This window comes from Sapajus apella, unplaced genomic scaffold (assembly GCF_009761245.1).
Source record: "Sapajus apella isolate SASKATOON/1434 unplaced genomic scaffold, GSC_monkey_1.0 scaffold77, whole genome shotgun sequence".
NCBI lineage: Eukaryota > Metazoa > Chordata > Mammalia > Primates > Cebidae > Sapajus > Sapajus apella.
In genome coordinates this window covers 3418257-3430208 of record NW_022437017.1, presented here as the reverse complement: position 1 = coordinate 3430208, position 11952 = coordinate 3418257, and positions in this window count along the sequence as shown.

Genomic DNA, 11952 nt, shown 5'->3' with positions numbered 1-11952 from the left:
TATATATATATATATATATACACACATATATGTGTATATATATATATTTTTTTTTTCCTAAGAGACACGATCTCACTGTGTCATCCAGGCTGGAGTGCGGTGGCATGATCTCAGCCCACTGCAGCCTAGAACTCCCGTGCTTAAGCAATCCTCCCACCTGAGCCTCCTGAGTAGATGGGACCACAGGCATGCACCACCAAACCTAGCTAACTTTTGTGTTTTTTGCAGACACTGGGTTTCACCATGTTGCCCAGACTAGTCTTGAACTCCTGAACTCAAGACATCCTCCTGCCTTGGCCTCCCAAAGTGCCAGGACTACAGCATGGGCCACTGCACCTGGCTGGCAAAATCAACTTCCTAAATTGATTGAGACCTGACTAAGATACTTTGGGTTTACACAGCTCAGTTCGTATCTGTTGATGCATTAAATGAATGGACTTTCTGCCCCTGCTCAGGGGCTTGGGTAAAGCTGTCATGAGGATAAAATGATCAGAGAGATGAAGCAATTACAGAAGTGAGAGCAGTGCCAGGCGCTGTGGCTCACACCTGTCATCCCAGCACTTTGGGAGGCTGAAGCAGTCAGGTCACTGAGGCCAGGAGTTCAAGACCAGCCTTACCAACATGGTGAAACCCCATCTCTACAAAAATACAAAAATTAGCTGGGCGTGGTGGCAGGCACCTGTAATCCCAGCTACTCAGGAGGTTGAAGCAAGAGAATTGCTTGAACTGGGGAGGTGGAGGTTGCAGTGAGCCGAGACGAACCACTGCACTCCAGCCTGAGCGACAGAACAAGACTCCATGTCTCTTTTTTGTTTGTTTTGAGACAGAGTCTTGCTCTGTCACCCAGGCTGGAGTGCCATGGCATGATCTTAGCTCACTGCAACCTCTGCCTCCTGGGTTCAAGCAATTCTCCTGCCTCAGCCTCCTGAGTACCTGGGATTACAGGGATGCGCCACCACATCCAGCTAATTTTTGTATTTTTAGTAGAGATGGGGTTTCTTCGTGTTGGCCAGGCTGGTCTTGAACTCCTGACCTCATGGTCCGCCCACCTAAGCCTCCCAAAATGTGGGGATTACAGGCGTGAGCAACCACATCTGGAATGATTGATTTTTTTTTTATCCATACTGCAATGCTAGTGGAGGAGAATGAGTTTTATGGTGTGGTTTCAAGAGCTCTGCAGAAAAACTATCTTGAAGCAGGTTATGGTTTTTGGTTGTTTGTTTTTCTGGAGACAGTCTCGCTCTGTCACCCAGGCTGGAGTGCAATGGTGCCATCTCAGCTCACTGCAACCTCCGCCTCCCGGGTTCAAGTGATTCTCCTGCCTCACTCTCCCAAGTAGGTGGGATTACAGGCACGTGCCACCACACCTGGTTAATTTTTGTATTTTCAGTAGAGATGGGGTTTCACCATGTTGGCCAGGCTGGTCTTGAACTCCTGACCTCAAGTGATCCACCCACCTCAGCCTGTCATAGTGCTGAGAGTATAGGCGTGAGCCATCGTGCCCGGCCTATGTTGTTTATTTTTATTTTTGTTCGTTTGTTTGTTTTTTCTGAGACAGGGTTTCATTATATGGTCCAGGCTAGAGTGCAGTGGTGCCATCACAGCCCACTGCTGCCTCGATCTCCTGGGCTCAAGTGATTTTCCCACCTCAGCCTTTCAAGTAGCTGAGACTACAGGCATGGGCTCAAAATGCTGAATAAAATCACACAGACTTCATTACCAGGAATCCTTAGCAAAGCAAAGCTCATCTGCTACTATTTAGTATTTGGTTTATTTGTGAGCAAAACTCCATCTCAAAAAAAAAAAAAAAAGAGAGAGAGAGATAGGGTCTCACTCTGTCACCCAGGCTGGATTGGTGCAATGGCATGATCACAGCTTACTGCAACCTGGGCTCATGGGCTCAAACACTCCTCCCACCTCAACCCCCTGAGTTGCTGGGACTATGGGCATGCACCGCCATTCCCAGCTCATTTATTTTACTTTTTGTAGAGACGGGGATCTCACTGTGGTGCCCAGGCTTAGCATAATTCTCTTGGCACACTATTCAGGGGGCCAGAGCTTGACATCATCATTTCCCATGAAGGAGACAGAACTGGATTTTGGGCTGAGTGTGACAGCTATACTGGGACCATGTTTTTTCCCTGTCTGCAGAAAAGAGAGCCCAGATCAGAAAACATGTTTGTGCATTTAGGCCAGATGCGGGGGCTTATGCCTGTAATCCCAACATTTGGGAGGCTGAGGTGGGCAGATTGCTTGAGGCCAGGAATTTGAGACCAACCTATCCAACATGACGAAACCCCATTTCTACTAAAAATATAAAAATTACCTGGCATGATGGTGAGCACCTATAATCCTAGCTACTCAGGAAGCTGAGGCAGGAGAATGGCTTGACTGAATCCAGGAAGTGGAGGTTCCAGTGACCTGGGATTGTACCACTGCACTGCAGCCTGAGTGACAGAGTGAGACTCTGTCTCAAAAGAAAAAAACAAAACAAAACAAAACAAAAAACCTGCGCATCTGTTAGTAGACTCTCTGATAAGGAGTATGAAGTGACATTCTTATCACCTGCTGAGAAGTTATTTAAATACTATCATGTTTGTGCAAATTAAAGATATCTTATCTAAAATTAGACTGGGTATAGTGGCTCATGCCTGCAATTTCAGCACTTTGGAAAGCTGAGGCAGGACAACCCCTCAAGCCCAAGCGTTTGGGATCAGCCTGGGCAACATAGTGAGACCCTGTCTCTACAGAAAAAATTATTAGAAATGAGCCAGGTGTAAGTCTAGATACTCAGGAGGCTGAGGTGGGAGGATTGCTTAAGCAAAGGAGATCGAGGCTGCAGTGAGCCCACTACTGCACTCCAGATTGGGTAACAGAGAAAGGCCCTGTCTCAAAAATAAATAAATAAAAATAAAAATTTAAAGATATTTTATTAAAATGTTTAAGCATCTTCATATATCAATATTTTCTTTATTTTATTTTATTTTATTTTGAAATGGAGTCTTGCTCTGTCGCCCAGGCTGGAGTGCAGTGGTGTGATCTCAGCTCACTACAATCTCCGCCTCCTGGGTTCAAGTGATTCTCCTGCCTCAGCCTCCCAAGTAGCTGGGATTACAGGCACCCACCATCATGTCTAGCTAATTTTTGTATTTTTTTAGTAGAGACCAGGTTTCACTATGTTGGCCAGGCTGGTCTTGAACTCTTGACCTCATGATCCACCCGTCTCAAACTCCCAAAGTGCTAGGATTACAGGCGTGAGCCACCACACCCAGCTTCATATATCAATATTTTCTAAACTCATTTCCTTTTATAATAACGTAGCCTAGGCTGTCACAGTGGCTCATGCTTGTGATCCCTGCACTTTGGGAGGCCGAGGCAGGCAAATCACCCGAGGTCAGGAGTTCAAGACCAGCATGGACAACATGGTGAAACCCCATCCCTACTAAAAATATAAAAAATTAGCCAGGTGTGATGGAGCTACATGTAGTCCCAGCTACTTGGGAGGCTGAGACAGGAGAATTGCTTGAACCCAGGAGGCGAAGGTTGCAGTGAACTGAGATGGCACCATTGCACTCCAGCCTTGATGATGGAGCACAATTCTGTCTAAAAAAAAAAAACCAGCCTAAGTGAATGTTCTCAGTAGTAGGTAATAGTCAAGATATTTATTTCAATGAACAAACACAAAATTACCTATATGGAAAAGGTAATCTGATATAACTGAAATGTAAAAATTATAGATTAGTATTTGGTCTCAAATTCTGAAAAATATGGATCTGAAAGAAAAAATGTAATCTTGAATTTTGGTATAACTTATATTTTGTAAATCCTGTTTGTTAAATCGCTTTAGAACAAAGAAAATTTTCTTTTAGAAAAAAAGGAAGTGTTGGAAGGAAGCATGAAAATTGACTAGCCCTTTAGAATTGTTCTGACAGTATTGGAACACAAGCATTCTCGTACACTTAATTTTTTTTTTTTTTTTGAAATGGTCTTACTCTGTTGCCCAGGCTGGAATGCAGTGATGTGATCTTGGCTCACTGCAATGTCTGCCTCCAAGGTTCAAATGATTCTCCTGCCTCAGCCTCCTGAGTAGCTGAAATTACAGGCACCTGCCACCACGCCCAACTAATTTTTGTATTTTTAGTAGAGATGGGTTTCACCATGTTAGCCAGGCTGATCTTGAATTCTTGACCTCAAGTGATCCACCTGCCTTAGCCTCCCAAAGTGCTGGGATTACAGGTGTGAGTCACCACGCATGACCTTAAATTCTTAAAAATATTGTGAGTGACCCTTAGATACCTAATGATTTTCTGGAAAGTAAAAAAATAGCTCCAAGCGGTATTATTTAATCATGTTCCCAAAGCATATAGTAAAGAAACAGGACTGAATGATTGTTTTATGGGTATGTACAGGGATATCAAAGCCAAGATACTGTCAGCAAGCCTTTCCATAAGGAGACATTTATGAAAAAAAAAAAAAAAAAGAAATTTGTTTATTTTAAGACTGGGTCTGTCACCCACACTGGACTGCAGTGATGCGATTATAGCTCACTGCCACCCTCAACCTCTGGGGCTCAGTGATCCTCCTGCATCAACCTCCTGAGTAGGTGGGACTGCAGGTGCATGCCATCATACCCAGCTAATTTTTAGTTTTTGTAGAAATGAGGTCTCACAGCCAGGTGTGGTGGCTCACGCTTGTAATCCCAGCACTTTGGGAGAATGAGGCGGGTGGATCACAGGAGTTGGAGCCAGCCTGACCAACATGGTGAAACTCTATCCCCCCCCCCAAAAAAAAAGAAGAAATGAGGTCTCAATATGTTGCCAGGACTAGTCTTGAAATCCTGGGCTCAAAGAGTTCAAATGTTTTGAAAATTATGAGTTACCTTTTTGAGAGAGAGACAAAGTCTTGCTATGTTGCCCAGGCTAGAGTGCAATGGCTATTCACGGATAGGATCATGGCGCACTACATCCTTGAACTCCTGGGCTCAAATGATCCTCCTGCCTCAGCCTCCCAAGTAGTGAGGCTATAGGCACATGCCATCATGCCCAGCTAAAAGTTACTTTAATTAGATGTAACAATCTATAGTAAATGCCTTCTGAAACCCCATCTTTGTCACTGCACTACAACTCTATATTTTTTTGAGACAGAGTCTTGCTCCGTCACCCAGGCTGGAGTGCAGTGGCACGATCTTGGCTCACTGCAACTTACACTTCCTGGTTCAAGCGATTCTCCTGCCTCAGCCTCCTGAGTAGCTGGGACTACAGGCATGTGCTACTACACCTGGCTAACTTGTTGTGTTTTTAGTAGAGATAAGGTTTCACCATGTTAGCCAGGATGGTCTCAATCTCCTGACCTTGTGATTCACCCACCTTGGCCTCCCAAAGTGCTGGGATGACAGGCATGAGCCACCACGCCAGGCTCTATACAGATTCTTGACTACTAAGTCAGTAGCTGGGACAACACAAATTTAATACAACTGCTCTCTGAATAACAAGCATGGAAAAGTGAGTATTAGTGTGTGCAGATGTGGCTCTACAAATGCAGATATAACCTATGGCATTTTCTGTAACCATAGTCAATTTATTCTAGCTCAGTGAGTTGACCCCATTCATGGGCTATGTGAAAGAGGTGTTTTATTCATTTATTCTGAGATGGAGTCTTGCTCTGTTTCCCAGGCTGGAGTGCAGTGGCACAATCTTGGCTTACTGCAACCTCTGCCTCCTAGGTGCAAGTGATTTTCCTGCCTCAGCCTCCTGAATAGCTAGGACTATAGGCACCTGCCACCATGCCTGGCTAATTTTTGTATTTATAGTAGAGACAGGGTTTTACCACGTTAGCCAGGCTGGTCTGGAACTCCTGACCTCAAGTGATCCACATGCCCCAGCCTCCCAAAGTGCTGGGATTACAGGCGTGAGTCACCACGCCGGACCCAAGAGGACTATTACTCATTTGCAGTTTCCTTTTAACCAGCTGGCTTTGTTATCTGCTTCCAATTATGTTGTTGATACAGGCCATTTTCTGTTATCAGATCAAAAAGCAGCAAAGCCATGCATAGTAGTGCACACCTACAGTCCCAGCTACTCAGGAGCCTGATGGGAAAATTGCTTGAGCCTGGGAGATTGAGGCCACAGTGAGCCAAGATGGCACCACTGCACTCCAGCAGGGGCAACAGAGCGAGACCTTGTCTCGATTAAAATTAAAAAAAAAGAAAAAGAAACAGCTGGGCTTGGTGGCTCACGCCTATAATTCCAGCACTTTGGGAGGCTGAGGCAAGTGTATCACCTGAGACCAGCCTGATCAACATGGTGAAACCCATCTCTACTAAAAATACAAAAACTAGCCGGGTGTGGTGGTGGGTACCTGTAATCCCAGCCACTCAGGAGGCTGAGGCACGAGAATCATTTAAACCCGTGAGGTGAAGGTTGTTGTGAGCTGAGATCGCGCCATTACACTCCAGTCTGGGTGACAGGGTGAGACTCCATCTCAAAAAATAAAAAAAAGTTTTATGGAATTCCATAATTCCTTTTTCCTTCACTACTGCCTCTACTATTGCTCTTTTTCAAATTATTTATTTTTGACCCCATAGTTTTTTGTGTGTAGATGTGTAGGCAGAATGAATTAACAGTATAAATCTTAGCTATAAAATAAGAAAGACTAGCTATAAAATAAGAAAAAGCACCAGGCCAGAATCTGAACTTCCAGGTTATGATACTGATTCTGTCATCAAACAGCTTTGTGACACGAAAGAAGTTTACTAAGTTATTTGGATTTATTTATTATTATTATCATTTTAGACAGAGTCTCACTCTGTTGCCCAGGCTGGAGTGCAGTGGTGTGATCTCACCTCACTGCAATCTCTTCCTCATGGGTTCAAGTATTTCTCCTGCCTCAGCCTCCTGAGTAGCTAGGATTACAGGCACATACCACCGTGCCTGGCTAATTTTTGCATTTTTAGTAGAGACAGGGTTTTACCATGTTGGCTAGGCTGGTCTTGAACTCCTGATATCAGCTGATCTGCCCACCTTGGCCTCCCAAAGTACTGGGATTACAGGCATGGGCCATCTCAACCAGCCAGAAATGCATTTAAAATCTCTAAGATGGCTAGGCATGGTGGCTCAAGCCTGTAATTCCAGCACTTTGGGAGGCTGAGGTGGGCAGATCATGAGGTCAGAAGTTCAAGACCAGCCTGGGCAACATAGTGAAACCCTGTCTCTACTAAAAATACAAAAATTAGCTGTTTGTGGTGGTATGCACCTGTAATCCTAGCACTCGGGAAACTGAGGCAGGAGAATTGCTTGAACCCTGGAGGGGAGGTTGCAGTGAGCCAAGATTGTGCTACCGCACCCCAGCCTCGGTGACAGAGCAAGACTTTGTCCCCCCTCCCAAAAAAAGAAAATCTCTGAGCTGTCGAAGCATTCTCTAAGTTTAAGAGCAGAGGGAAACCTTAGCACAAGCTATTTCATGGGAGTAATAAAGAAAAAAAAAAAAGCAGAGGGAAAAATGGTCAAGCAATCAAGCAATGTATTTACTTGTCTCTCTTTAAAACTTAAAGAGGAATTCTTGGCCAAGCACTGTTGTTCATGCCTGTAATCCCAGCACTTTGTGAGGCCAAGGTGGGAGAATTGCTTGAGTCCAGGAGTCTGAGACCAACTTGGGCAATGTAGTGAGTCCACATCTCCGCAAATAATAAAAATTAGCTGGGTATGGTGGCACATGCCTGTAATCACATCTACTTGGGAAGCTGAGGTGGGAGGATCACTTGAGCCCAGGAGGCTGAGCTTCTGTGAGCGATGATAGCGCCACTGCACCTCAGCCTGGGCAACACAGCAAGACTCTGTCTCTGAAAAGGAAAAGAGAATGAGAAATCTTTTGTCTATTTTAATCTAACTTTCTTTTTCCTGCAGAATCTTACTCCAGCTTGCTGCTTTTTTTTGTTTGTTTTGAGACAGTCTTGCTTTGCCACAGGCAGAGTGCAGTGACATAATCTTGGCTCACTACAACCTCCACTTCTCAGGCTCAAGTGACTCTATCTCAGCCTCCCTAGTAGCTGGGTTTATAGGCACATACCACCATGCCCAGCTAATTTTTGTATTTTTAGTACAGATGGGGTTTCACCATGTTGGCCAGGCTAGTCTCAGACTCCTCAGTTGATCCACCCACCTCGGCCTCCCAAAGTGCTGGGATTACAGGTGTGAGCTACCACGCCTGGCCAGCTTGCTGCTTTTAGCATAAATTTCAGCCTTCTGGTGAGTTCTTGGCAACATGTACCAAGAATCATAACACGTTTGCCTTCTTCCAGCCAGTATTTCCACTGCTAGGAATCCATGAGAAAGAAATAGGAGCAATAGGCAAATATTTACATATAACAATGCTTCTGTTATTGTTATTTTAATATTCAATTAGTACAAAGCCTGAGATATCTGGTATACTGTGTACAATCACATGATAAAATTCAACATGCAGTTATTTAAAATGTTTGTAGATTTTCTTTAACAATATGGAAAATGTTTTCATATTATTTTTAAAGAAAACAGCAGGATATTGGGAGGCCAAGACAGGCAGATCACTTGAGGCCAGAAGTTCAAGACCAGCCCGGCCAACATGGTGAAACCCCATCTCTGCTAAAAATATAAAAAATTAGCAGAGTGTGATGGTGGGTGCCTTTAATCCCAGCTATTCTGGAGGCTGAGGCAGGACAACTGCTTGAACCCGGGAGGCGGAGGTTGCAGTGAGCCGAGATGGCACCATTGCACTCCATCCTGGGCTATAGAGCACAACTCTGTCTCAAAAAAGAACGAAAAAAAGAAAAAAGCAGGGCACAGGATAAAACACTGTTTCCTAGATTTTTCTGTAATTAAAAATTTTTGGCCAGGTGCAATGGCTCACACCTGTAATCCCAGCACTTTGGGAGGCCGAGGAGGGCAGATCACAAGGTCAAGAGATTGAGACCATCCTGGCAAACATGGTGAAACCCCGTCTCTACTAAAAGTTAGCTGGGCATGGTGGTGTGTGCCTGTAGTCCCAGCTACTCAGGAGGCTGAGGCAGGAGAATCGCCTGAACCCGGGAGGCAAAGATTGCAGTAAGCCAAGATCTTGCCACTGCATTTCAGCCTGGTGACAGAGTGAGACTCTGTCTAAAAAAAAAAAAAAAAAAAAAAAACAAAACAAACAAAATGTTGCCTATATGGCCAGGAGTGGTGGCTCACACCTGCAATCCCAGCATTTCGGTAGCCAAGGTGGGTGGATCACTTGAGGCCAGGAGTTTGAGATCAGCCTGGGCAGCATGGTGAAACCCCATCTATTAGCTGAGCATGGTAGTGCATGCCTGTATTCCCCATTACTTGGGAGGCTGAGGCATGAGCAGCCCTTGAGCCCGGGAGGCAGAGGTTGCAGTGAGCCAAGATTACGCCACTGTACTCTAGCCTGGGCAACAAAGCAAGACTGTGTCTCACAAAAACAAAACAAAACAAAAACAAAACAAAAAAATGGTTCGATTAAAATAGACAAAAGATGTCTCATTCTCTTTTCTTTTTTAGAGACAGAGTCTTACTGTGTTGCCCAGGCTGGAGTGCAGTGGCAGCCTGGATGACAGGGCAAGAGTGACTCAAAAAAAAAAAAAAAAAAAGGTGTTTCCTATATAGCAACAGGAAGTCCCACTCATTGCCGAGAACTGAGAGAAACACAAAAGAGGACAGCCACTCTGGAAGACAGTTTGGCAGTTTTCTACAAAACTGAACATACTCTTACCATATAAGCAAATAATTTTGCTCCTAGGTTTTACCCAAATGAATTGAAAGCTCATGTCTACAAGAAAAGCTACACGTAGATGTTTATAGCAGTGTTATTCCTAATTGCATAAAACTTGGAAGCAACCAAGATGTCCCTCAGGAGATGAATGAATAAATAAACAGTGGTACATCCAGACAATGGGAACTCATTAATTAAAATAATGAGCTCTTGCTGGGCACAGTGGCACAAGCCTGTGGTCCCAGATACTCAAGAGGCTAAAGTGGAAGGATTGCTTGAGCCCAGGAGTTCCAGGCCAGACTGGGGGACGGAGAAAGACCATGTCTATAAATAAATTAATTTAAATTACGTTACATTTTTTCTCTTTTCTTTTGATATGATCTTGCTCTTGTCGCCCAGGCTGGAGTGCAGTGGTGCCATCTTAGCTCATTGCAGCTTCCACCTCTGAAGCTCAAGCAATTCCCCTGCCTCAGCCGCCCAAGTAGCTGGGACAACAAGTCCAGGCCACCACACTCAGCTAATTTTTATATTTTTAGTACAGATAGGGTTTCACTTTGTTGGCCAGGCTGGTCTTGAACTCCTGACCTCAAGTGATCTGCCCACCTTGGCCTCCCAAAGTGCTGGAATTACAGGTGTGAGCCACTGTGACCAGCCAAAAAAAATTTGTTTTTAATTATCCAAGCATGATGGTGTACCTGTAATCCCAGCTACTCAGGGAGGCTGAGGCAAGAGGGATGGCTTGAGCTTGGAGGCCAACACTGCAGTGAACTGTGAGGGTGCCACTGCACTACAGCCTGGGTGACAGAGCAAGAGCCTGGCTAAAAAAATATATATAGTGGCCGGGCGCGGTGGCTCACGCCTGTAATCCTAGCACTTTGGGAGGCCGAGGTGGGTGGATCACCTGAGGTCAGGAGTTCAAGATCAGCCTGGCCATCATGGTGAGACCCCATCTTAAAAAGAAAAAAGATTTTTATTCTGTTTATAAAAAGTTTTAAAAATTTTTTAAATTAAAAAATATATAATATTAGGAGAAAAGAGAAGGAATGTGCTCTCAAGCCACGAGAAAACACGGGGAACACGAAACACTCTAGACTCCCCAAATGTCAGATAACTGGCTAGGCATGGCGGCTCACGCCTGTAATCCCAGCACTTTGGGAGGCCGAGGTGGATGGATCACAAGATCAGGAGATAGAGACCATCCTAGCTAACATGATGAAACCACGTCTCTACTAAAAATACAAAACTGAGCCAGGCGTGGTGGTGTGTGCCTGTAGTCCCACTTATTCAGGAGGCTGAGGCAAGAGAATTGCTTGAACCAGGGAGGTGGGGGTTTCAGTGAGCCAAGATTGCACCACTGCACTCCAACCTGGGTGATGGAGCAAGACTCTGTTTCCAAAAAAAAAGTCGGATAACTGGTGATTGATATAAAGCTTCTGACAGAAAGAGACTGCCCAGAGGTCACTTTCCATTCCAAAAAAAAAAAAAAACTCCAAAAGGCCAGGGATTCCAAATCACTCTTTTTCCTGCTGCCAAAAGACTTATCTGAAAATGAACCCAGCACTTGGAAATTAACTCACTGTGTAACTCTTTCTAAATAGCAAAACTATGCCAGGTGCAGTGGCTCATTCCTGTAATTCCAGCACTTTGGGAGGCCGAGGCAGGCAGAGCACCTAAGGTCAGGAGTTCAAGAGCAGTCTGGCCAACATGATGAAACCCCATCTCTACTGAAAATGGAGAGCTGGGTATGGGGGCACATACCTGTAGTACCAGCTACGTGGGAAGCTGAGGCATGAGAATTGCTTGAACCTGGGGGGCAGAGGTTGCAGTGAGCCGAGACGGTGCCACTGTACTCCAGTCTGGTTGACAGAGCAAGAATCTGTCTAAAAAAAAAAAAAAAAAAAAGTTAAATAGCAAAGCTGGACCTCAAGACTTTCTTCCCCAGGGGCTGTCTTAGCTGCCAGGTCAAATATGTCCATTGCTGTCCTGTAAAGGCACGAGGCCACCTCAGCTCCAGAAATAATGCAGCAAGGAGGGTCCAATACTTAGCTGCCATAGAAAACAGCAGGACTTTACAAATGGAAGTTTCCCGCATAGATTGGTATGTTTCAGCTGATTTGCAGGAGGATGACCAGGTTAAGCGCTAAGTGATAAAGAGCCCACCCATCAGCTTATGCGATGTGCATCTCTTGAGCTTTTTTTTTTTTTTTT